The sequence below is a fragment of the Emys orbicularis genome, chromosome 1 (assembly GCF_028017835.1).
Source record: "Emys orbicularis isolate rEmyOrb1 chromosome 1, rEmyOrb1.hap1, whole genome shotgun sequence".
NCBI classification, from domain to species: domain Eukaryota; kingdom Metazoa; phylum Chordata; order Testudines; family Emydidae; genus Emys; species Emys orbicularis.
The window spans coordinates 119,441,934-119,463,486 of record NC_088683.1 but is presented as its reverse complement, the minus strand read 5'-3'; the positions used below and the strand labels follow the sequence as shown (position 1 = coordinate 119,463,486).

The following is a 21,553-nucleotide window of genomic DNA, read 5'->3' as shown; positions in this document are numbered from 1 at the left end:
GTCACCATGCCTCAGTAAATAAAAGTAATACTCAGGGTCTGTATTTGCTCACTGGCTCAAGCAGGAGCGAAGCAATGTTACAAGCTTCAAGAAAGACAATGGAGCTCTGCAAAGATACATCCATGGGGATGAATGATGGGCACAGAATTCCTGTGGTCAGATTCAGTATCTATGCACCTTTTACAGATTATTACACAATAGGAAGTTTGTGTTTGTTGTATGAAATTTGGTGCTGTGCATGAAAATGAGTGACTGACAGCACTAAGATCTAGATAGTGAGGGTAGGCACGGTACAGTTTCCTCCACAGAGCTCTCCATCCCGGCATGCAGCACTTTCTGCAGTTCCCACAATGGGCCCCATGCAGGTCTGCAATGAACTTCAGCTCTGACTTGCAGTCTGGTTAGCTGTTCCATTCATGGGCCCACATGCCTCTCTGCAATACACCTCAGTCCTGACCTGCTGCTCTCTTTGTAGTCCAGTTCTTTCCTCATTTAACTGCCAATTTGTTCTATACCGGGTAGTTTTTATACACTTGTGAAGGATTTCTATACTGCGATATTTGGAAAGAAAAGGAGGCAACGCAGCTTATCTTTGTTCATCCAGCTATTTGTTCACAGCTTGTTCTCTATTGAGTTATATCTTCTAAGTGCCTGTCTGACTATAAAAATGTATTCACAACTGCAGCTCCTACTGTGGTTTTTGGGAGTCCATTCCACACCTGAATTCACATGCTGTGCTTAAAGGCATGTCTCCATGTCTTTCAGATCCTTTTGGAGCTTTAGTTCATGGCCCATTGTTTTTCACCCTATTTACCTTTTGTTGCATCTGCTTTCTCTGGGCCATTCAAAATGTTATAACCCTCAATCAGGAGATGTGCCCTCAGCATTACCCTGTATTTCTGGAAGAACCCGCCAACGATAATACTAAGCTGATGACACTTTTTGTAAACAGGCAGAAGAACTAGGTGATCTTATTTGTAACTTAACTACTTAGTCTAACAGCAGCACCCTTTTTTCGCTAGCTCACTCACTCGCTTATTGTGTAGTACATGTTCTGTGCCAGATAAACAATAAATGTGCTGACACCATTCAAAACTGTATTTGCTTCATGGGATGAGCAAACAAAGACTGACCTTGAAAGGAATAGGCGACTTAGGTAATGGGATACAAAGCCTTTTATCTCTTTGTCACTCACTGGTTCAGAGTCCACCCAAGTTAGTAGTGACTAAAAATCACTATGTTGTACTTACGGCTCTCTCACCCACAGATCCCAAGCATTTTGCAATGGAAGGTCAGTATCACTATCCTAATGTTATACATGGGGAACTGCAGTAAAGAACTTGCCCAAGGTCACCCATCAAGACCCAAATCTTGAAATCAGATCAGCACAGGCAGGCTCTTGAGCCCATGCAGAATCCCTTTGATGTCACACTCACTCATGCCCTTACTCGCTCAACTAGCCGCATGGACTTCAGTAAGATTACTTGTGTGAATAAGGTTTGCAAGAACAGGCCCTTCATTTCCAAATACATTGCAGTCAATCAATGTGGGGTCAAACCTTGAGCTCCTTACTCGATTGCTTGACGGACTGGATAACAGAACTCTCATTGACTCAGATAAATAAGGACCTGAGGCCTTGACTCATTATGCAGATTATCAGTGCGCCAATGGTTCAACTTGTGATATTCTCTGCTGTACATCAAGCGCTGCTGAAATCAGTGGAGGTTGCACTGGTGTAAATGAGGACAGAACTTGCCCCCTCCCCCCCTCACACACTTTTGGATAATTGGTGATTTAGTAACTCTTACAGAGTCCCTTTTCAGATTAGAACCACACTATCTGGTTCCATATTTGTCTTTCAGGTGACTTCAAGAATAAATGTGTTCAGTTTACAACTGAAAAGATGTATTTTCTGACTGCTAGCCCTGCAAAATTGACCTTCAACCTAAGAGGCAAGCTGTGTTCTTTTCTTCTTGTGTATCATCGTCAGTAAAAGGGTTGTGAAAGCCAAGTTCTGCTCTCAGTGACACCTGAGCCATCCCATTATCTTTAATGGTCTGACAGAGATTGGCCTATAGAATTTGATAGGGATTAAAGTAATAAGATTCTATAGAAATTCAAGAGTTCTCTATACAGTCTCTACTATTGATCACTTTTCTGAAGCATTTTTAAACCAACCTGAGTCTTTATTAGAGAATTACATCTGTTCTATAGACTTTTTTTAGATTGGTTTAAAAATTCTGTAGCACTATGGTCATTGTCTATTAAATTCTATAGGACTTTTCCATCATGGAAAAGTTACTTTTTTCACTAAAGTAAGCAGAGGTGAGTGTCAGAGTAAGAAGGTGACATTTTTACACAGTCACTTTTCATACCGGAACCACACTTTAAAATATCATCCCTGAGCCAGACATGTTGAGGCTTTTTGTCTTTCTGTTTTTAATTCATAGGTTCCAAAAAGTAAGTGTGAGGAGGCTGTAAAGGTGGCTATGGAAGTTGGCTACCGCCATATAGATGGAGCCTATTTCTATGAGAAGGAGGTTGGGTGAGCCATTCGAGAGAAGATTACAGATGGAATGGTCAAAAGAGAGGAAATGTTTTACCCAGGAAAAGTAAGTTGGTTTTGTTCTAAATGCCATCACTTGCTCTCTGCTTATTTCTGTGTTGCTTTTCAGCAGCAAGAAAACAGTGACTTCAGTGAGGGGGTAAGTACAAGTTGTAGCAGGCTGACAGGATTTGCCTGAAACACCCTTCTTGTTACCAAAGGTGCTAATCTGTGGGGAAAGTGTTATATGCATTAGTGCCAGCTGGAGCTTTAGCAGGCCTGGTGCCTAGATACAGTTACCAGATAAAAACTACATTGAACTGAAGTGAAGGGGGAGTACGTGTTAGTAACCTAAGAGTAAAAGCATTACAGGGATGCTGTAATTATCCCAAAACCAATCATTACAGACCAGGTGATAGAGATTTAAGGTTACACTTCAAAGAAATCCAAATATGTTAGGCTATGGAAATGCACAGGTTAGGCACCTAAACAATTTTAATTCCGCCAACCGCAATTATGTATGCAATAGCCATAGAATTAGGATTAGTTCATTGTTTGTGGTCCCAGACTGCACTTATTTGATTTTGAAAGACACATTAGATGTTTCCATTTTCTACCCTCATGTTATGAATGTTCATTTTTAATACTGCGGGGTATGATGACGCAACATTAATTGTCAGGGCACCTATACACATTGTATATAGGTGTCATTTTTATTATTTAAATGTAAATAAAATAATGCATACTATGCTGTATATCAGTGACATTTCATGCCTGAGATAAAGTTATTTAGGGAATCAGCAGAATAAAGTTATTTAGGGAATCAGCCTTCTCAACATACAAATCTGATGGCATTTGTTCTCTCTTCACTCTTTACAGCTTTGGAGCACATTTAACACTCCTGAGATGGTCCTCTCAGCTCTGGAAAAGTCACTGAAGCGCCTGCAGTTTGACTATATTGCCCTTTATATTATTCATACACCCCTATCTTTAAAGGTAAAAAGGAGTTCTGTCTTAACACTGCAAAATCCTTGTCCCCATAGTTCCCCTTTTGCTTTAAGACAAGACCATATGATAACTGCTTGATTCAGAAACATTGCTATAAGGAACAAGGAGCTTTACAATACTAAACAATTTCCCCATGTATATTTCTTCCAGATCAGATGTAAAATGGGCTTTTGTTTATATTAGAGATACGGAGATAATCAAGAGAACTAATGGACTGAACATCCATCAGGTTTCAGAAAGAACTTTGCACTTAATAATAAAGGTTAAATGTGCTGTGAATATTGAGTTACCAACATGTCGCAATAGCTCAATAGATTTCCAGAATTTCTCCAGAAAGCAATTCATGTCAAGTGTCATACCAAAGGGAAGTTTATCTAATGAATTTTTTTTTGTTTTCTTTTTAAGTCTGGAGATGATTTACTCCCAGAGGATGGAAAAGGAAAATTGATTTTTTACAATGTAGACCTGTGTGCCACTTGGGAGGCAGGGCAGCTAGTTAAGTGAAATGTATTTTCACTAGTAAATGGAGCAGATTTGAGGGGGAAATCACTGAGAGACAACAAACATGAAACCTCACATGCCATTTTTACAAAATCACTTTGTAGAGCAGAACCGCACTTTGAGATGCTTTCGGCCTTTCCTGGTCTTAGGGCAGGGATATTGCCAAAGGCATTTTCAGGGACAAAATTGTAGTCTGGGCTTTACAGGTGATGTTTTCCACAGATGAGAAATGGGATATTCTGCCCTAGAGTCAGCCAAGACGACGACTCCATCAGATCCCTAATTCTTTAGCTAATGCTCTGAGTAGCTCAGCATTGCAGCTTATTAGCTGGGCAGATTGTCAACACTGAAGAGCTAAGCTCAAAGTCTGTCCACGCTTACCCACATTACAAAATCCACCGCTCAGTTTAATACCATTGGCGCTTTTATGAAGAGAGGCCAGAAATGAAATACAAAGGGGCATCAGGTCAGAATCAAGGTGCATTGGCAGAGCTTTGGGGAAGTTAGCACAGTGTCTGCTCACATTATCCCTGGTTCTAACTGCTGCTATTGGTTCCTCATTTTCTTGAGCACTAAATTAACTCCCTCATTTAAAAACAAAAAACCCAAAACTTCCCTTGTGATATGTGCTCTCTCTTCAGTGGACTCTAGCAAGCTTTTTCTATGAAATATAAAAGTAAACAGGATTTGGCTACAGTATCATTGTTATTGTAGCACTGCTTGTGATCTGAGACTCTGCAGTCATTTCCTATTATCAGAGCAGGGAAACACTGGCGCATCTCAGACACCACAGCATGGCTACTGTCAGTAAATACAGACATTCTAACAGTGACCACTGCACTTGTCCCTCTTCAGTATTTCTTGTGTTTTCCCTTTAATTTTCATACTCAATTATTTTGTTGCTATAAAGCTCTTAAACTGGTGTTAATATTCCCATACTTATGTGGTACCCTTATTTCTGTATTGTTCACTAGCAATGATTGGGTATCGCTATGTCTTTGAGGTTCTGTATGTATAAGGGACAAATTAGAGAGAAAGCGACTGGGAGAGGTGGTGGCCAGATTGTCTGTCTACTTTCTACTGGGGGAAAAGATAACTTATTTCAGTGGTTTGGATGGAGATCTGATGCCTAAGTGAATGGTTAAAAAATGACTGTCTCTAAATCAGAGTTTTGTTCTAGAACAAATCAAACGTCCCCTACTGTATGTGTAATGATATTTTGGTGGAATAATTTTATATAGAGTGAGTCCACTTGAGCATAATTTTTCTAGTCTCATGGAAATTATACTAAAAGTATAGTTGTATACAACGAGGCCGTTGTTGTTTTCCCCAGGCCATGGAGGCATGTAAAGACACAGGGTTGGTGAAGTCCATTGGTGTATCCAACTTCAACATCAGACAGCTGGAGATGGTCTTGAACAAACCAGGGCTCAAGTACAAACCTGTTCTCAAACTCTGACCTTTGGATGGAGACCTAAAAGTGTTGAGTTAGAAGAAATTCAGAACTTGTAGTCAGTAAAGAGTTTCATTTATGGGAAAAAAGCCTCAATGCTTAAAGGAAGCAGACTCCAGAATGTCTTTCTCAGCAGGAACTTATGTCCAGCCTTTCTTTTAAATCAAAAGGGAAACTTCCTTAAAACTCCACTTCAAGTAGACACAACCCACAACAGTTAGACACTGATATTGAACTCCTCAGAATTTGTGAGGGTTTGGACCAGCTGACAGTAAAGACAGGGCCCATTAGCAAATACAGATTTAGGTTCAAGTTTTGAAAAAAACATAGTTCTATGTAGCATGGAACAAGGGCTTTGTTTGTGCCCATCCCTGAATTCATGGAAAAACTTATGAAAATTGGGAAAGAATAAAGTAGAAAATAAATTAAAGGAAACGGTGTTTGAGAGGGGCAGGAGAAAGAGAGGCCCAGATGCTTCCCTGCATATCCAGATATCCTCTCCTGCTACCTCATTCCCCTGCTATGGGAATGGACTTTCAGAGCATCAGCCTTTCTCTGCTTGGAATGTGAGAATGTCATGGTGCAAAAGTTATCTAGATACCACGTTATCCAAACTCATACTCGGAAATGTGGCTTTCAGACAGTGGGCTCAGAGAGAGATGATTCGGATGGACTATGTTGGTTTTTAATCCATTTGCCTACCCTTCATATAGATACCCAGATGTATTCTATAGACTGCTTACCCAAGCCCCACGCTCAGCTAGCCTGAGCCCACTGACGGTCCCCCCTCCCCCACCCGGCACAGCGCTCGACCGAGCCCCTCTCCCTTTTCACCTCCTCCATGCGGCGCTAAGCTCCCCCGAGCCCCTCTCCCCCTGTGCAGAGCTGGCCCTCTCCCTTCCCCCATGTGGGTTGGCCCAAGTCCTGCCACTCACCCCCCCCCCAAGCTCCTTTTTGGGTTGGCTCAGTGGTTTGAGCATTGGCCTACTAAACCCAGGGTTGTGAGTTCAATCCTTGAGGAGGTCATTTAGGGAACCGGGGTAAAAATCTGTCTGGGGATTGGTCCTGCTTTGAGCAGGGGGGTTGGACTAGATGACCTTCTGAGGTCCCTTCCAACCCTGATATTTTATGATTCTATGAAAACTGGGCATTTGTCCCATATGCTCTTGCCAAAAAAATTGGGATGTCTAGGTCCAAAATGGGATGTATGGCCACGCTAGGCCAGGGGTCCCCAAACTTTTTCTGTCATGCCCCTCCTTACCCAGTCCGTGCCCCAACCCCAGGAACCAGGGCCAGGAGTGGGACTGGGTCTGCAGTCGGGGACTGTGAGTGGGGGTGCGGCAGGGAGCAGAGCCACAGCTGGGGCTCAGTGCAGCCAGAGCGTAGCTGGGCGGTAGGGCTGGGCCCTGCGTCGCCCCACCAAACATTTCTCCATGCCCCCTAGGGTGGCATGCCCCACAATTTGGAGACTACTGCCCTAGGCTGTGGTAAGAGTTGCCCACAGAGCCTGGGCAGCTGAGGGGACCCCAGGACCTTGCACCTGCCTTGGGTAGGGGCCCAGGGGGCCCAAGACCAGCCCTTGTCCTTGCCCCACAGGGCGCACCGCCCAGGGCAGGTGGAGGATCCAGGGCTCTCCACAGTTGCCCGGGCTCCCTGGGCAGCTCTTACCATGGTCCAGCTTCTGACCAGGCCAGGGGGCGGGGACTTGGGGGAAGGGGAGGAGCAGGGGGTGGGTCCCAATGGTGGGGGGGGAGCGGGGAGAAATGTTCTTTGTGCCCGGGGCCCCAATATATCTTAATCCATCCCTGAAATATCCAAAATAGAGTGGAAAGAGCAGACCAGGATTATTATACCGTCTTTCATTTATTTTGGCTCAGCATGAGGCTTGTGTTTCTGTAAATGCACATTCATCCTGCAGGAATAACCCAATGTTTGATCCTGTCTTCTGGGTCAGGTCTTTGACTTCCAGCTCTCTGAGGAGGACATGAAAACCATTGGTGGGATGAACAAAAACCGTCCCTATGTGCATTTAAAACAGTAAGTAGGGTGACCAGATGAGAGGAAGAAAATATTGGGACACATGGGGGCGGGAGGTCCTGCCACTGGAGCAAAAAAACAAACAAACCCGGAAGTGCGAAATATCGGGACAAACTGCGTCCCATCCAAACATCGATCGGGATGCAGGATAAACACCTCAATATCGGGACAGTCCCAATTTTATCGGGACGTCTGGTCACCCTAACAGTAAGTCATAATACTTTGTAGTGTTTTAAAACTGTGTGGAGAAGCAGGGGAAAGGCAGCAATGGTCACCCCACAAAGAAATAAGGTTTTGTGATATACTGACGTTAGTGATGACAAAAGGATGTACTTAGCATCATAGATATTAGGACTGTAATTGAGTCATGCAGTTTAAGGCCAGAAGGGACAACCACATCATTTAGTCGGATCTCCTGTATCTCATGGGCTACCAATACCACCCAACAACCAAAACCAGACCAAAGCATTAAAACCTACAGGAGACTAGACACTTATGTGCCACACGCAGAGAATAAGAGGGACTGAGGTGCACCAGAGCCTGAGGCCCTCACAATGACAGTGAAATGGATTTGGAGGGTCATTTATTCAAACCCCCACAGTGAGACAGGAGTGATTTCATTGGCTCAAATTCTGCTCTTCATTATTCTGGTAAAAATCCACAGGAAATGACTGCGCCTGTTTTCCTCTGGATATACTGAAAGCTACATTTGGCCCGTTATCCCAGCACATTCCTAGTAGTTGGTTATCTCGTTAACCCTGAATTTTTCCAGTTTGAACGGAAAACCACAACTTCCCTTGGATGCCTATATCATTGTCTAATCATCCCAATGGTTATAAAGGTTTCCAATGTTTTAAACTAGAGATGGGCCTGAACTAAAACTCTGTGATCAGTCCAGAGCCCCTCTCTGGGGCCTGTGTTCTGTTCCAGTGCTATCCGCATAGAAATATCCCCAGCAGAGGAGAGCCCGATGGAGCCAGGTCCTTTGCCATACCCTCCGGGACCTTGGCATAGGGCAGGGGTGGCCAACCTGAGCCTGAGAAAGAGCCAGAATTTACATGTACATTGCCAAAATGTACATTGCCAAAGAGCCACAGTAATACGTCAGTAGCCTCCCCCCATCAGCTCTCCCTCCCCCTCCACCACTCCCAGCACCTCCCGCCCACAGGCAGCTCTGCCAATCAGCAGTTTCTTGGCATGCAGGAGGCTCGGGGGGGGGGGAGCGAGGGCACAGCAGGCTCAGAGGAGGGGGTGGAGTGGGGGCAGAGCCAGGGATTGAGCAGTGAGCACCCCTGGCACACTGGAAAGTTGGCACCTGTAGCTCCATTTCCGGAGTCGGTGCCTATACAAGGAGCCGCATATTAACTTCTGAAGAGCCACATGTGGCTCTGGAGCCACAGGTTCGCCACCCCTGGCAAAGGTGGATACGCTGATGGCATTTCTCAGGACAGAGTGAGACCGGAGTGCTGCTATGCTCCAGCAATTCCCAGCTAGCAGAGAGCACCCTGGGGATTAGCCCAAGGCTCAGAAAGTTGCAAACTTCCCCTTTGTGCCATACCCCTACCTCTGCACAGTGCCACTGGGTGCAGCTGAGAACTGAACTCCCTGCACCCTAACAACCCAGATCTTTGCAGAAGTTTGGGTCTAGACCAGTGGTTCTCCAAGCCGGTCCGCCGCTTGTTCAGGGAAAGCCCCTGGCAGGCCGGGCCAGGCCAGTTTGTTTACCTGCCGCGTCAGCAGGTTCGGCTGATCGCAGCTCCCACTGGCCGCGGTTCACTGCTCCAGGCCAATGGGAGCTGCGGGAAGGGCGGCCAGCACACCCCTCGGCCTGCGCCACTTTCTGCAGCCCCCATTGGCCTGGAGCGGCGAACCGCGGCCAGTGGAAGCCGCGATCGGCCGAACCTGAGGACACAGCAGGTAAACAAACCGTCCCGGCCCGCCAGGGGCTTTCCCTGTACAAGCAGTGGACTGGCTTTGAGAACCACTGGTCTAGATTAAACATTCTTTGATCTGGGTGGTGTTTATGTCTGCAATGGGCTAAACCAAAACACACTCAGGTTTTGCATCCAGATCAGGATCTCAACTTTACAGTTTGGGCCTGTCTGTATTTTAAAGACAATTTTTCCATCTTCATCAAAGCCCACTATTACTTGTTCTAGCCTCACTGTTTACTGAGAATAATTATCTCTTGTAACAGCCTTCTGCCATAGCCAGTCACAGACAGTTATGACCCAATGTTTTCTCTGACCTTTATTAACTTCCAAGTAAACACAGGTATTAGATATAAACTCTGCTGTAATATAATGTCATCTGAATAGCTACTGTATATTAGAGTACTCACGTGCCGAAATAGTAGAGTGATGGGCCTATAGAAAACCCTAAGATAGGTAGAAAATATCACATCTCTACTCTTTGAGATCCCTGCATTTTGCACTCAGATGTCCTAATAATATAGTTACGGGTGGATAGTTCATAAATGTCACCTTTTCTTTTTAGATTTGTGGGCTACCCTCAGTTTATATTTACAGATGAATGATGGAAAGAATCTTTCCATTGTTCCTGATTTTATTTCACACATAAGGAGAATCAGACATACATTTCATCTCCTTGCCCCATTCCTGTGATTAGTCCTAGAGAAGCACCCTGTTCTGGAAGCCCAGATAATGCTGGTGATATCAAGAGATCTATATTGTACATTTAAACATAAATTCAAAACAACTCAGTGTCTGAATGGAATGGTACTTGATTGCTAGTGGGGGGAAAATAAGTGTCTGTGTAATGCACTTATTGAGTCTAGTCTCTATTCTTCATTCTCGGAGCCAGCAGACCCAGGCCCCTTAGCAGTGCCTTGTGTGAGGTGTTATAGGTCCCCAAAGTGTGGTTGGCTGACCTAGTTTGAAAAATAAGGGGGTCTGTTCACTTTGGAGGGCGTTAACTTCACTTAGCAGCTTGCAGGATTAGACCCTGAATATAACAGAAACAGAGACTAAAAATCCCACAAAGTGGATTCCTTAGCTCACACAGATCTAAAAACAGGTAACACTTCATAAAAATTAGACATAACACAGTCTCTGTTCACCAAGCAAGGTACTATTTAAATATTACTCAGGGCCAAATCCACCCCAAGCACTATGTAGGCCACTGTGCAGTTGTGAAGGCCAAGACCAAAAGAGTAAAATCTAACAAGATTTTTTTTTATTAAAGCATCAATCCCACCACTGCAGAAACACTTGCAGCAGCAGCAGCCCCTGACCTAGTCTTGACACAAGCCCACTCCCACTTCCTCTTACATTTTTTAAACTCAAAGACTACAATTCCCAGCATGCACTACTGGATCTTGCAACACCACAGCCAGCTTTGCCCAGAATTCTATTACCAATGGGGAATGGCAGCAAATCCATTGCATGCTGTTAACAACCTCTTCGGTCTGCAGTAGTGTCTGTTACTGCTGCTCTCCGACTCCTTGGGATGAAGGAGGAAACAGCTGGTGAATCCGTGTAGTGGCTGATCTAACAGCTCCACCCCTTCTCTGATCTTGGCCATCATGTAGGGTGCACAGTTGTTTTGCACTGGGATTTTTCTTCCACTGCAAAGAAGGGTCAAGACTCTAGCTTTAAATGCAGAATTCCAGTTCCTCAGTGAGCGTAAATCAGCGCAGCTCCATTGAGGTCAATGGATGTGATGCTCCTCTTACTTCCACCTTCTTAGTACACCACTGAGTCACATCTGTGTAGCTGAGAAAGGAATTTGACTCACTGGCATTATGCGAATTTAAACCAGCTCATGAACTGGTCCAGAATATTTTAAGGTAATGCAGACAATGTGGCCAATAGAGATACGTAGAATACACCAATGAGCCATGATAGTGTTGGCCGCTCAAGGGGCTCGAGGGGACATCAAAGGTCCGTGGCCCGGTGTGCTTAGCACCAATAAAGACACCGAGGGGAGAAAGCAAGCCAAGTTTATTTCAGAGCTCTGAAATGGCACTAGGAGACCAGCATGTCTCAAATCCAGTGCAACAAATACAAATAACTTTTACCTTTTATACCCCAAACTGTTTCGATGTAAGCCTTTGTCTGGCTATTCCCCCACCCCTCCCTTCCAGACAACTGTTACAATAAGCTCTACATAAGCTTGTGAGAAAACTTTCCCAGTCTCTGCGACCTTGAGTTAGACATCTGCAAACTAACTACCCCTGCTCCTTATCTCTATTATTTCTGCTAGTGTGAGTAAAACTGCAGCCATCTGCTAGAAACGCTGACCAATACATTTCTGCTTCAGCCTACTACAGAGCTTGTAAAGCAGTAAACACAGAAGCAGGTGAGAGTTCACAAGATGGAGTTTGGGGGTTCAGATAGGCCCAGAGCAAGAGAGTTTCATCGACACTTTGGTCTTCCGCTCTCCCGAGTTACCTGGTAGCTATGCCTAGTGGACCCCAACAATCCCTCCTTTGAGAACACTCAGCAAACCTTTGTCAGAGTTTTCTCATACTCTAAAGACAAAATGCGATTAAGCTCCATGCAATCAGGATTATCAATAAGAGGGTATAAGGGAACTTCTGGGGTATGGGAGGTACAAATCTTACCTATGAGCACTTTACAGCAAATGAGCAAAAGAACAAGAACAAAACATATCACCACACCTGTGAGCAAGATGCGAACAATGCTTCCCCCTATATCCTCTAGTTCCCCTAAACCAGGTATCCAACCCCAAAGGGAATCCAAAATAGTGGGTTCCCCTTCCTGGGCCTTCCACTGGTTAAAGGCCCGTTCTGCTGACAAGATGTGCTTGTTAATGTCCTGTGAAAACTCTGGGACATAGGTACAACACTCTTCTCCAATAAGGGCACAGACCCCGCCTCGTGAGGCTAACACATAATAACAATACCAAATACATAGGCCAGGTCAGCCTTCTGTGAGAAAATAAAACCAATGCTCAGGGTTTTCGCGGGGAGTATGCTGTGACTGTTCAGAAAGATCACAACGCATTCCCAGCGACCCTTACTGTTTTTTGAATAGCAGTTTAAGTCCCAAATCGTCGTTAGCAGTCTTCTCCGCAGGCTGGACAGTCCACTGTTTAGGAGCGGGCACTGTTTTCAGTCGGGAGTGATGAATCCAGTTCTTGTGTCCTTCGATCTTTGCCGCTGTATGGGTGACAAGCAGGACGGTGTGAGGTCCCTTCCACTTCTCTTGGAGAGGCTTGTCCTTCCAGGTCCGCACGAGAACGGAGTCACCAGGCTGCAGGGAGTCTCACCCAGACATCCAGCAGAAGAGGCTGTGAATCTTTGGTGTACCTGTGAAGAAAAGAAAGAACAGCAGACAGAGGGCACATGTACTGAGACAAGAAACCACACCCCACTTCCCATTCCCCTGCCAGAACTGGGGTACCATTCATAGGCCATGCCCTTCCAAACATAATCTCGAAGGGACTAAGCCCTATCCTACCCTTAGGGAGAGCACGAATGCGAAGTAACACAAGGGGCAAGGCATCAGGCCACTTAAGAGAGGCCTCCTGACAGACCTTTGAGAGGTGTCGCTTGAGCGTCTGATTTGTGCGTTCCACTACTCCACTGGCTTGTGGTCGCCAGGGTGTGTGGAGTTTCCAGGGGATTTGCAGAGCACTTGATATCTTTTGAACAATTTGAGATGTGAAGTGTGTTCCATTATCAGATTCCATCCACTAGGGGAGGCCGAAGCGAGGAATGATTTCCTTGACAAACTTAAGAGCCACTGTTTTGGCAGTGTTGTTGCGACATGGGAAGGCTTCAGGCCATCCGCTGAATCGATCCACTAAGACGAGAAGGTACCTGTACCCTTGGGTCCTGGGAAACTCAGTAAAGTCTATTTGCCACACCAATCCTGGGCCTGGGGTAGGTTCCAGGGTGGCTGGTGGCACTGCTACTCCTGGTCGTGGGTTATTCTTTTGGCAGATTAAACATTCAGCTTGTACCTGTGATGCTAGGGGGTTAAGTCCAGAGGTTAGAAAATATTTATTCATGAGCTGGGTAAGAGCCTCTCTGCCTGCGTGTGTGGTTTGATGCAGTTTCTGCAACACTGGTCGAATCAGGCCCTTGGGCAGGAGGATTTTTCCCTCTGTGGAATAAAGCCATCCCTCCTTTTCCTGGAGACTGAGACTGTCAGCCAGGTTTCTGTCCTCTTGGGAGTACTGAGGGGCTGCAAGTTCACCCACTGATGGGATGAGGGCATGCATTTAGGCATTCTCCTCTGTTGGTGATTTCAGGGTAGCAGCTCGCTTAGCTTCCCTGTCTGCTCTGGCATTGCCCCTGGTTACATCTTGATCTTCCCTTTGATGGGCTTTGCAATGCACCACTGCTACTGCTGAGGGGAATTGTACTGCTTCTAAAAGCCGGAGAATTTGAGACCCATGCTTGACCGGAGAGCCTTGAGCTGTTAGCATTCCCCTTTGCTTCCACAAACCAGCGTGAGCATGCAATACCCCAAAAGCATACTTTGAATCAGTAAAGATATTAACCCGTTTGTCTTTTGCCAGCTCGAGGGCACGGGTCAGGGCCACTAGTTCAGCAAGCTGGGCAGACGTTCCTGCCGGTAAACTCTCAGCTTCCACGGTATCATGAAGAGACACAATAGCAGAACCAGCCCTCCTTTGCCCATCCACAACAGTACTACTTCCATCTGTATACCATTCCAAGTCAGCATTTGGGAGTGGCTGATCTTTTAGATCTGGGCGGCTAGAATACTGAACATCTATGATTTTAAACAGTCATGTTCCTGCTTTTCTGTCTCTGGTAGCAGTGTAGCTGGATTAAGGGAGGGACAGATCTGTAGGGTGACTTCAGGATTCTCTAACAGCTTCGCCTGGTACCGAGCAACCCGAGCCTGTGTGAGCCAAAGACCACCCTTAGTGTCCAGCAAGGCTCGGACCATATGGGGAACATACACTTGCACAGTTCCTCCCAGTGTCAGTTTCTCAGCTTCCCCAAGCACTAGAGCAGTAGCTGCGACCGCCCTCAAAGAGACTGGCCATCCCTTTGAAACTTGATCCAGTTGTTTAGAAAAGTATGCCACAGGACGCTTCCAGGCACCTAATAGCTGGGTAAGCATTCCCAAAGCTACCCCTTTTCGTTCATGCACATACAGTTGGAACGGCTTAGATATATCAGGCAAGCCCAGGGCTGGAGCTTCCATTAGCTTCCTTTTCAAGATCTTAAATGCCCTGTCCGCTTCTGGGGACCAGTGAAAGGGGTCTTGATCCGCTCCCTTAACACATTCATACAGAGGTTTAGCCCACAGTCCAAACTCTGGAATCCATATTCTGCAAAAGCCTGCCATGCCCAGGAATGCCCTAAGCCGTTTACGGTTGCTGGGGATGGGAACTTGGCAGATAGCCTCCTTCCTTTCGTTTGAGAGCTGTCTCTCTCCCTGCCTGATGTGAAATCCCAGATATTGAACCTCTGAAAGAGCAATTTGGGCTTTGCTTTGAGATACCCTGTATCCTCGCAATCCAATAAAGTTTAGGAGACTCACAGTAGCTCTGAGACAAGGGATTAGACCCACAGCAGCAATTAACAAGTCATCTACATATTGCAGCAGGAGGGCTCTGTCTGAATTATCCCACTCCTCCAAGTCTCTGGCCAAAGCCTGGCCGAACAGAGTGGGGGAATTTTTAAATCCTTGAGCCAATACTGTTCAGCAAAGCTGCTTTTTAACCCGTCTGTTGTCTTCATTATGCCTTGCAGTATTTTGCTGATCTCACAGTCGCTTGGGCACATTCAGGCCCCCCTTTCTCTTGGTTGTCAGCCAAGTCTTAGCTGTGTACACTGTCCTTGGATGAGCCTGCTAGCTGTATTTTCCTCTCAGTTAACTCATTCTGTGCTTTTTCCTCTTCTCCCTTTCTCAGCTTCTTCTAACTTCCAAAGGAACCTTCCACTCTTCACTTATACACCTTTCCTCCAACCATTAACACATACACATTGCCATCATACACCTTTCCAGTAACATAACTTCTATACAGAGCTTTGAAGCAACAAACCAGGATGAGCACACTCACTTCTGAGGATTCCCCTCTGTACAACCTCTGGAGTCCAATAGCTTTCCCTTTTAAACCTTAAATGCCTTCCCCGTGCCTTCTCCTTAGCCTTGGCTATAACCTAAATCCGCTCCACTTCAGACAACAGGGTTCTCAAAAGTATATTGCAGTCATCCCAGTCAGGCTTATGGCTAGCTAGACATCCTTCAAAGATTTCTTGTGTTCCTGGACGGGCTACCACACTCTCAGTAATCAACGGATACAATCCCACCAAGGGGGGGGGTACTCTCTAAAGCCTGTGGGGGTGGAGGAGCCGAAGGGGACACCGATTCTGGCATTACAACAGTGGGAGGGTTCTGGGGTTTAGCAGCCAATACTACCGAGCCTGTCGGAGTCAAATGGCACTTGAGCAAAATATCAGTCCTATTTCTTAACACCATAAACGTATACGCACAGAGATGTTCATTCCATTTACCTGTTCTCTGACAAAACAAAAGCAACTGAAGGATCGTGTTGTAATTAAGTGATCCTTCCGGTGGCCACCTTTCTTGGCACTCCAGCTGGTACTGAGGCCAATCAACTGTACAGAACCTTTTCAATTTACTTTTAATCAACTGATCAGATCCAAACACTTTCCAGTTCACCAGAATGCATTCTAAGGGTGTACACTGTACCCTGCCGGCTGTACTCTGTCCCTGCCCCATACTGAGGGAGACTCTGGGCGTCCCCAGGTCAAAACAGGCAGACACTGGGCGTCCCCAGGTCAAGACAGATAAAGTCCCCACTGGACTGTTCCTACCTTATCCAAGGGTCCAGTCCTGCACCGTCGCCCTATCCACGGGACCGGTTCCCCACCGTCGCCCGCAGCTGCTTCTCCACTGTCTGTGTGCGTTGCACCATTGTGCCCTCCGGGGTCGAGCAAACCACGTCTCTGCCGAGGCCCCCGATGAAGTCACCGGTGAGCGCTCTGGGCGTCGGTCGTCGTCGTAATCCATCGGCCACCAGGAGGGATCCGGGCAAGGCTAAATTTCAGCCTCGAGCCCACCCAGGGACGCCAAAACTGTTGCCCGCCTAAGGGGCTCGAGGGGACATCAAAGGTCCGTGGCCCGGTGTGCTTAGCACCAATAAAGACACCGAGGGGAGAAAGCAAGCCAAGTTTATTTCAGAGCTCTGAAATGGCACTAGGAGACCAGCATGTCTCAAATCCAGTGCAACAAATACAAATAACTTTTACCTTTTATACCCCAAACTGTTTCTGTGTAAGCCTTTGTCTGGCTATTCCCCCACCCCTCCCTTCCAGACAACTGTTACAATAAGCTCTACATAAGCTTGTGAGAAAACTTTCCCAGTCTCTGCGACCTTGAGTTAGACATCTGCAAACTAACTACCCCTGCTCCTTATCTCTATTATTTCTGCTAGTGTGAGTAAAACTGCAGCCATCTGCTAGAAACGCTGACCAATACATTTCTGCTTCAGCCTACTACAGAGCTTGTAAAGCAGTAAACACAGAAGCAGGTGAGAGTTCACAAGATGGAGTTTGGGGGTTCAGATAGGCCCAGAGCAAGAGAGTTTCATCGACACTTTGGTCTTCCGCTCTCCCGAGTTACCTGGTAGCTATGCCTAGTGGACCCCAACAATAGGGTATGTTACATTGCTCCACTATGGCTTCAGGCACGTTGAGGGTCACTTCTCTGCTAAAATGGAGCTGTGCCAACGTACCCCAGCTGTGGATCTGGCCAATAACCTCCAACAAGCCCAGCTACCTGTGATGAACCATAACTGGGCTGCGGGAGCAGAACTTTCTCTTATAATGCAGCTCCCAGTTCTGCTTAGTCTATCTATGCATGAAGAAGATAAATTGGGAGTTATTTGAATTCTCCCAGACAGACACTTTGTAGGTGTAGCGAGGCGGTAGGATACCCCACAGCCCCGCTGAGGGCCGAACCTCCCCTAATCCCAACGTGGGCGGAGCCACTGGGTCCGGTGCCCGCCCCTCCGAGGTCACGGCCCCGACCCGGAAGTATAAAAGCCCGCCTGCAGAGCTCAGTGGAGCCCAGGCCGGCGGCGAGAGGAGACGTCCATGGCCGAGCTCCCGCTTGGGAAACAGCCGCAGGCCGCGACCAGCCTGCTGACTCACCGGGCCGATCGAGCCTACCTCTCGCCCAGTACCCCGAGGAGGACTGGCCAAGCTTGCCCCGTGCCAGGTATCCCGAGGAGGACTGGCCAAGCTTGCCCCGTGCCAGCTACCCCGAGGAGGACTGGCCAAGCTTGCCCCGTGCCAGCTACCCCGAGGAGGAGCCGAGCCTGCCCCGTGCCAGCTACCCCGAGGAGGAGCCGAGCCTGCCCTTCGCTACCTACCCAGAGGAGCCAATGCTGGTGGAGAGCACCGACGACACTAAGACGGCCCAGGTACCATACGAGGGGGAGGGTGGAAGTAGCCCGGGGGCAGCCGACCCCAGTCTGGCTGCTGCACTGCCAGAGCCGATGTCAGTGTGTTGCAGCCAGGATCCCCACTGACAGCAGCGAACGTCCGTCGCTGCTAGGGCCCCGGGCTGGGACGCAGTGGAGTGGGAGGGCCTGCGTCCCCCCTGCCACCCACTCCTTGGGTGGCAGACTCCCCCTTGTTCCCCTGGCCTAGAGAGGCTGGGCTGCCCCAAACTGACCCAGCCCCTGCTACAAGGCCTGGGCCGCTGTTTGACTATTTGCTTGCTGCCCCGCCCTGACCTAGGGCCTGGGCTATCACAAACTGACCCAGCCCCTGCTTAAGGGCCTGGGCCTCTGACAGACTAGTTGCTTGCTGCCCGCCCTGATTTAGGGCCTGGGCTGCTATAGACTTTGCCTCAGCCCTTGCTTAACGACCTGGGTTTCGGACCTCTTGACTCAGCCCCTGCTTATGGGCCTGAGCCCCTAACTGTGTGTCTGTTGTCCCCGACTGCCGCTGGACCAGAGCGAGGCGGTGGGACACCCCACAGCCCCGCTGAGGGCCGAACCTCGGCCCAAACCTACTACACGTGGTACCAGAAGTGGGGACCTCTTGCCCAGAATGTGGGCACGAGCCCTAGACCCCTGTGAGAAGGGGTCCGGGGGGGAACGGTCCCCCACAGGAGACATGGATTTAACTAAGCTTTTCACGCTCCTGACGGAGAGCCAGGAGCGACAGCAGGCGGCCCAGTTTCAGCAGCAGCAGCAGGCCGCCCAGCACCAGCAGCTCGTCCAGCAGCTGGGAGCCCAGCAGCAACAGTTGATACAGGACCTGACGGTGCAAAACCGGGAGTTCCAGCAACAGTGTTTACAGCAGTTGGCAACCGCTCTGCCCCGGCCCGCGGGCAGATGTCAGTGTGTTGCAGCCAGGATCCCCACTGACAGCAGCGAACATCCGTCGCTGCTAGGGCCCCGGGCTGGGACGCAGTGGAGTGGGAGGGCCTGCGTCCCCCCTGCCACCCACTCCTTGGGTGGCAGACTCCCCCTTGTTCCCCTGGCCTAGAGAGGCTGGGCTGCCCCAAACTGACCCAGCCCCTGCTTAAGGGCCTGGGCCTCTGACAGACTAGTTGCTTGCTGCCCCGCCCTGACCTAGGGCCTGGGCTATCACAAACTGACCCAGCCCCTGCTTAAGGGCCTGGGCCTCTGACAGACTGTTTGCTTGCTGCCCGCCCTGATTTAGGGCCTGGGCTGCTATAGACTTTGCCTCAGCCCTTGCTTAACGGCCTGGGTTTCAGACCTCTTGACTCAGCCCCTGCTTATGGGCCTGAGCCCCTAACTGTGTGTGTGTTGTCCCCGACTGCTGCCGGACCAGAGCGAGGCGGTGGGACACCCCACAGCCCTGCTGAGGGCCGAACCTCGGCCCAAACCTACTACAGTAGGGAATAATCCTGCGTTTGCTGGGAAATGGGCTGGATTATTATTGTTGAAGTACCAATAATGTGCTCAGCCCTGTACCAGGCATCATGATGTGGATAACCTAGCAGGTCTTTCCCATCTCTAATGTCTGAGAGTCATAGCAGACAGCAGCTGAACAAGTCAGAGATGGGCATGAGACAAAATTAGAGGGTTTATTTTTCTTCATGCTCAGTTCCTTTTCTGAGATAGCAGAAACCCCCAATGTTTAACTTTGTGCTTGTTGTTACTTTTATATTAATGTGAAACAAAGCACACAAGGGCAAAGGCCATGATTCTCACACTTGGGAATGACCTGGGATGTTTTCTCAGATAATTCCTGCACTGATCCACTGAAAGCACACAGTGTGTGTTGTTCTCTGGAGGCAATGATTTAAACATGCAAACATTTCAGCAAACAACAAAAATCGTTGGCTCGGGGCAATTATCCTTCCGAGACACTAACAGTCATTCTCTTCTCACAGGCTATTGGCTCATGTCCCTACTCAGCAGAGGCAATGTAAAGATTGATGTTCATTCAGACAGCATTTGAAAGCCAGATGTACGAGGTTTGGGGGTGAACATTTACTTTTAACTCCACTGAAATACAGGGAATGCTATCCTGGAACTCCTTCCTTTATCAGTGAAAACTATAAGGAGAATAGCTAGGGGAATGTGTGTGTTAATGTCCCAGCAACATCAGTGCCAAAGAGAGAATGAATTTCAAAGCGAGTTGTTTGTCCCCTTTCCAGCTTTAGAAAAGAGGAGACCTTAATTCAGAAGTCCCCAAACTGTGGAGGAATGTTTAGGGAGGTGGGGCTGGTCTGGCCAGCCCCCATGGGGAGGTGGAGAGGGAACGCCACCAGCCCCACCCTGCCCCCAGTTGTGCTCCAGCTTCACCCTCAGCTACAGCACTGGGTCCAGGGCCCAGTCTTGGCACAGCTCCACAGCTGGCCACAGGCCCAGCTGCTGGCCCCACTATGGTCAGGCTGCAGCTCCACTCCCGCCCCCAGCCTCGGCCTCTTCCCACAGCTCCATTCCCAGCCCCAGTCCCGCTCCCAGCCCACCCACCAGCTGCAGCCGCAGCCTCAGCCCTCTTACTCTTATCTTCGTCCGTCCCCCCTCCCCCAGAGCCGTGGCCCCATTCCCAGCCCTGGATCGGGGGCAGGCACAGACAGGGGTAAGAGAGGGCTCAACTCTGAAAAGTTTGCCTTAATTCTCTTTTCAGCTGTTTCTCCTGAAGTGATCTGATTAAATATTCCCCCTCCCCCCATTTTTAGCATGTGCATTACAAAAACTGACTAATCTTTGTATTAAGCAATGCTGAATATCTCCCAGCTGGTTTGCAGTGTGGTGTTTTTCACCCCCCTGGAGACTGCATTTGTAGGCTTGGCCAATCCCACAATTCCATGCCTTAGTAAATAAAAGTAATATTCAGTCAGGGGCTGCATTTGCTCACTGGCTCACGCAGCAGTGCAGCAACGTTTCAAGCTTCAAGAAAGAGTTGACAGAAACCATTCCATTGTTCTAGCCATACAGGTGCATGTGGCTATTTTAATAAAATTATTTTCTTTTTAGTATTAGTTTAAAGATGAATATTAAAAATGACCCTTTCACTATTCCTGATTTTTTTCTTCCACATTATAAAAAATCAGACCCAATTTTCTTCTCCTTCCTTAATTACTGGGGTTAGTCCTAGAGCAGGGGTGGGCAAACTTTTTGGCCTGAGGGCCACATCTGGATGGGGAAATTCCATGCAGGGCCATGAATGCAGGGTTGGGGCAGAGGGTTGGTGTGCGGGAGAGAGTGTGGGGTGCAGGAGGGGGTGCACAGTGCAGGAGGGAGCTCCGGGCAGTGGTGCAGGGAGAAGTGCAGAGTGCGAGAGGGTGCTCAGGGCAGAGGTTTGGGGTGCAGGAGGGGTGTGCGGTGTATGAGGGGGCTCAGGGCAGGGAGTTGGGGTGTGGGGTGCAGGAGGGGTTCAGGGTGTGGGTTCCAGCCCAGCGCCACTTACCTGGAGCGGCTCCGGGGTGGCAGCAGCGCGCACCAGGGCCAGGGCAGGCTCCCTCCTGCTGGCCCAGGCCCTGGACCTGGACCTGCGCCACTCCGGGAAGCGGCCAGCACCACGTCCC

General features: G+C 48.3%; 1 pseudogene; it reads left to right on the top strand.

The window, feature by feature from the left end:
• The first annotated feature begins 98 nt into the window (after positions 1-98).
• On the top strand, positions 99-5,513 carry LOC135882304 (aldo-keto reductase family 1 member C23-like protein; annotated as a pseudogene).
• Positions 5,514-21,553: the final 16,040 nt, after the last annotated feature.